Here is a 6,525-nt window from a genome sequence, read left to right as displayed (position 1 = left end):
ATATATATATATATATATATATATATACATGTCAAAGTGCATGTGACGGTGTGAATATGCACGTGCGTGCGTGTGTGTGTGTGTATAAAACACCCATCCATCCACACACACACAAACACACAGAGACGCGCACACACTCATATACTTACACATACACACACATAGAACGCAGGGCAGACATGCAGCAAGGAAGAGGGTAAGAGAAGCTTAGAAGTGAATAATTGAGTGAATGAGTGAGTGAGTGAGTGACTGAGTGAGTGAGGGAATGGAAATGATCAAAATTTGTGCGTGGAAATAAAGATAATAAAACTGACTGAAAGAATACAATGAATCATGTGACTTGAAAGAAAATATTTTAGAATTATTAGAAGTACGCAAAATCTCTTTTAGTGTATTACGTTAATAAAAATAGCAATCATAATCTTTTTATATTTAATAATAAATATTTCTTTTGGATGAAGCAAATTAAAAACAAAGATAAAGATAAATTTCGATATTATCTTTTTTATACCTTTTTTGTTTAAATCTAACGATCAATGACAAAATATTATGAATCTGTAAGTTTATTTCGAGATTGGGAAATATATTTGATTAATAGTTTAATAATAAACGTGTGCAATGGGTAGGCATATTTCATTGATCTTTAACGAAAAGCATTATTCAGAAATTGTTTATTTGCGGTGCGTCGGTGATAAGTGGAGTAAATAATGCATTTCAAAAGTGGATCCTGAGTGCATTGACTGACATTATGGTGCTTTCCAAATACGTTGATTATTACGCATTAATATAACTCAGTATGATTTTAATTCTCTGTTATGTCTCAAATACTACCAGTGGCTGAGTGAGCTACGAAATCCTCGTCGCCACTGCTATGTCTCAAGCTACTGCTATTTAGCACCTTCGGATGATCGCTACTCAACCGCTACACAACTGCTACTCAACTGCTACTTAACACACCTACCACGGCCGGACTACCTCTATTTATATGTCTTGCGAGATCCTACTTCTTCGCCTGAGGATGTCGACACATCATTCTCCCATTTCGATTAATAACAATTTCAAATGTGTTTCTGGTGTTGTTTAAAACTCAGTTCATTATCATTTGTAGCATTGTTGGAAGGCTAAATATCCAATGTGATGTCTGTGTGCAGCATGAGAACAGTCGATACTATCGAACCAGTATTTTACTGGTAAATATCGTTTACCAGCCCTGAAAAGGTAAAATTTAAAGGTGACTAACAACAGGATTGGAACTCAGAAGTTTAAAATGCCAGGACAAATATTGACACTCTAATGTTTCTGCCAAAAATTTAGCATTCTCTATATGCTGAAAATAATTGTGTTTCAACAATAAAAGCCTAATCTTGTACTTTTGAAGAATAAAACAACCGATATACAATATGTAATGTTCAAATCATTTCGAAGATGCCGATGTTCTGGTAGACAGTTTGGTTGCTATTTCTAGCATACGATTTCGAGACTCACTCATTTAATAGAAAAGTCATACTCGTTGAAATTTTCTATATCAATATTCTGTTTAGCACGCTTATATCATTGTTACATTATAAGTAATATATTATCGCCCTCCAACCACCTTGTCAGCAATATTATTAACGCATTGAAAAATTAGGAGTGGAAACCTGACACATGTTCAACAAAAGTACGTAGAAGTAAATGCTAAATTGACAGATAAGATAGTAACTGCTACATTAGTGTATGTAAATACACCTTCTCCAATACGGTTTGGTTTTTTTCTGTAGATGAGCGTATTTCTTTACATGGGTATTCGAATAAATTTAACGAGGAGATGAGATAACAGAGATGATAATTTTGACGATGTTAAAGTTGATGAGGGAATGATGTTGGAGGAGAAGAGGTCAGAGGGAGGAGGAGAAGGAGATAGAGGCGGATGAGAGAAGAGTGATTGCGGATCTGGTAGCTTTGGTAGTTGTGGTGTTGGTGGTGGATTTGGTGACAGTGAGGGCGAGCGTGGTGGAAATTCTGTTGTTGGTGATAACGACGACGACGATGATGATAATGATTATGATGTTGATGATAATGATGGTGATGATGATGATGATAATGTTGTGGATGATGCTTATGATCGTTTTGTGGTTACCTGAAGAATGTTACACTTTTCTGGTTAAAATTGCTCTCGTACTTAATAAATTTATTGTTGTTATGAATGCAGATATTGCGTAAGGTGTGCTCGCCGTTTGTCACCCACTCACCCCGTGGACATATTCAAAGTTATTTTACCTTAAACTATCCTAGTTTTCTTTTAGATATTGTAATTCGTGTTCTACATTATACACTATCTTATTTTTTAAGACATTTTAAAGCAAGGTGTAATTTGTGATAGATTTGGCTGTTATTATTGGCAGGTGAACTGACCAATGAAAGTTAGCGTCACTCAATAATTTATTTCTATTTGTTGGTGATCGTTGGCCTTGTTGTCGTAATATGTAATCAGACGAAATTAATTAGAATATAGTGTTCGAATATTTTAGGCAGCAATTCAAAGGTGATAGGCGTAGATCTATTATATCATTTTTCCAAGTTCGATAAAATAAACTCCGGTTACATAAGGGTATTGATTTTGTGCATTATACCCGCCTTTTATGGACAATATAGTGATTATATAAGAGATCAATATTTACTCTACACTCCACTACATTTATTTCTTCCTGTGACATAGATTCATAAATTCGTTCAAGGATAAGAACATGATTTCGTGATAATTGTGCATTTCTTGGTGTCATTAATCATGTCTGTTATATCACAATACTACATAGTGGTTGTGTGAGATACGAAATCCTCGTCGCCACCGTTATATCGCACGTTCCGATGACCTCTATTCAACTTCCCCCGGCGTCTAGACTTCTCCCTCTATATCTACGTATTGGGCTAGCCTACTTCATCGTCTGGGGGCGTTGACACAACAGTGTGAAATGCAGAATTTGTTGCAACCAGTTGTGGAAATGTATAGGAAAATTGCATACACTGAGAACGTGCACCTTTAAGTAAGGTAATAAGGAGTATTCTTTATGAATGATCAGAGTAGCAAATCTTAGTAGGTATGTTTTCAACATTGAGATACTTGAGATGAAAATGCAATTTCAGTCATTTAGTTATTTTGAAGTAGATGTTCAACTTGTGAAAAATGCAACTAAATACTAAATCGTATTTGCTTTACCTCTAAAATATAGCAGTTCTCTAACTTATTCGAAATCATTGTTTTTTTTTTGTTTTGTTTCATTTTTTTCTCGTCAAGATGTGCATAATACAGTAAGGATTAAACAACTTGATAACAACAGCCGAGATCGTTTATATCTCGTCCACACTGGATATTCGAATTTTATTTAATGATCGTTGCGGAGATACTTATTTGTTTCGGCCGTGTTATATAATATGTCATATCTCGACCTCCATTTCCTAAGATAAACAGATTCCAGCTCTTTTGAAATAGAGAGTTATCCACTATCTATTTGTAGCCTGAACTTTTAATTTCTTTCATTATCTGAAACATGTTTTAATCATGCAGAACTGTTGTATGGATTTAGCAGCTTATATAACAAATGGCATTTTGTTCGCTATTCGGTAGATAGAAGAAATACGAATCGTTAAACGGCTTATAAAGCCGTTTGAGTAAGTCTCCAAACTTTTCATTAATTTCGCTCAATACAAACAGCATCGAATAGAATGGGATTGAATTATAAAAGCGCATTAGAAATTTCTCACAAGCATTGGAGCTGGCTAGAAGTAATGGGGTTGAACAGCTTTAGGCTTATAAGAGGACATTTGTATGCTTCGCAATGCCTTTCAACCTCCACCGTTTCTTCATCTGTATGTATTACCATTTGGATACCAACACTTAAAAGACGAACCAAAGTGTGTTTCGCTGTATTTTTAAGTAAACTTACAGTAAATTATCAGCCACTAGTAACTGGTATGATGAGGTTGATGCTTTTAAATTCTCCATTGAACATATTTAGCGAGCATAGAATAAGATGACATAAACTACCCCTTGCGATCACTTTCTAAAGACTGGTACAAAATAAGAAAGTAATGGGTTATCGGAGTCGTATTGCCAGGAAATAAAATGTGAGCATATTAAGGTTTTCACATAAGATATTACTGACTATGAATTGGTTACTCCATGTATCTTTGATCTGCTACTACCTTAAGGATGATCCTTATTATGACTTTCACCAGAGGGCATATTGTTATTTTCTCTCAATGTTGATATAGGATACAGGGCTTCACTATGTTACTGAAGAAACAAGCACTACATTTTCTGATGTTCATGTATTTCATGAAGTGACAAGTAGGTTAAATATTTTCAATTCACTTCCATTAAAAAAAAATTCATTGCAACAGTATACCTCGAATCATCAAGATATAATTTCATACTTTGCTAATATACCTACCTACCTACCTACCTACATACATACATACATACATACACACACATATAAGCATTCATATATATGTATATATGTATATGCATGTATAAACATATATCAATATATTAATATACACCTTTGACACACACACACACTACATATATGTATGTATGCATGTTATGCATGTATGTGTACAAACACAACACTCATTTTCATCCATTTGACATCATATACAATGCGAATCAGTTCCTATTATTTTCTTACTGCTTAGCTACAAGTCAGCTAACATTAAGCAGAGATATTTCCAAGGCAATTTTACGGTGTCTTAATCCTTCGATTCTATCGGCTGAACGAACACAGGAATCTTTATTACATTTTTTTTTTCTAAGCAGTAGGACAGATGTGAAGATGTGAATGTTGTTTCTAGCAAATGAAGCGACTCCATGGAAGCTCTTTGAATTGTTATTCATCTGTAATTCATCACTTCAAACACCCACTTACCACACATGATATAGAAGCATATTTATACACCACAATTCTACGTAGTCATGGGCAAAATTCATTTAATCCTCTTCAGCACAAATAAAGTACCAGTCTGCAATATTTGACAACTTATAAATATCTGATATCTGTAAAAAAAAAAATACTTAATCCTAAATATGAAGCTTGAACCTTCCTATTATAATAGCAGTAGCAGACTGTTGTTGTTGTTGCTGGTGTAGCGGCCGTGAAACTTGACTTCCAAGAGTAGGGCTGGTTGGAATCAGGTCAGATAGTGGTGCCAAACAAGGCGCTTCCAATGTAGAAGCAGTAACAGGCTGCTGTTGTTGTGGTAGTGAGTCCTGGCTTGCCACGGTGGTATTGGGTGGAATTAGGTCAGACAGCGATATCAATGAGAATGTTGTTTGTTGCTGGCTAACGGTTCGTTGAAGTGACCTGTGACCTGTTGGAGTTGGGTCAGTTGTTGTCATGTACGTGTGTAGATTTCTTTTATTTTGTTTTCGATCTGTTTTACATATCTGTAAAAGGATTGTGACGCTAATTTTTCAGCGATTTTACTGTAGACATTAGCTTTTACACAATCGTTATGGTGAGTGTACCAAGCGCTTATCAGTGCACTGATTTTCGTTTTCTACCCAGTGTCGTTTTAGAATGTCATTGGCCATATTCAGTGGTATAGTATTATACACTGTAAGTCAGTAATTGATGACTTGATATATAATAGTGAATGCACCGTTGAAAAGTTTGTGTTGATATATTCGGAAATGCGTGGCTATATCTGGGCGTGTGTGGGAGAGTTCAGTGTATTAAGTACAAATCAGAATGAGCGATGTGTTTGATGCAAATCAAGAGAAAAGAATTGTACTCACAGGACTAGTTTTAGAACTAATCTTGGGTTTAGTTTTGGTTTATATTTGTTTCTCCAGGTTGTATATAAATTTCTGTAAATCTATCCTCCGATGGTAGTAAAATAGTAGAACAGTAGAATTCAAGAGTTCTGGGACTAAAAACAAGGATAGTTACTGCTGGTTATGTGTATATATATATATATATATATATATATATATATATATTCCGTCACAAAGAGGTGCGGATTCAAATTATGAGAACTCTCTGCAAGATATATGATCTCTAGTTTCTTGAAATTTCCTCTTTTCCCACTACATTGATAGACACGTAAACACACAAGCACACATGAAGGCGCACGCGCACGTGTGTGTGTACCTATAAATTTGTAACTGAGTGTATATGATTAACAACAACATCAAACATTATCATTTCTGGCATCTGACTGTCTGTGTGATGACAACATATTAAATATATATATTGTTTCCACATACTTATCTTTCTATCTGTTTGTCTGGGCATATATCTGTCGAACCAATCATGTGTCTCTATCAATATATTAATTTACTTTTGCAGTATTATTCTTCTGTTATCATAACTTTTCATTTTATTTTTTCCTGACTATATTTTTTTTATACTCTCACTTTATTTTTCATAATTATACTGTTTTCCAATATATAAATATATACAAATGCGTGGGTATGCATGTGTCTCTTTGTGTGTATCTTTAAATAAACATAAAAGAATAAAAACATACACACAAGTGTATACA

This window comes from Octopus bimaculoides, chromosome 3 (assembly GCF_001194135.2).
Source record: "Octopus bimaculoides isolate UCB-OBI-ISO-001 chromosome 3, ASM119413v2, whole genome shotgun sequence".
NCBI lineage: Eukaryota > Metazoa > Mollusca > Cephalopoda > Octopoda > Octopodidae > Octopus > Octopus bimaculoides.
Note: the sequence above shows the minus strand (reverse complement) of the source record.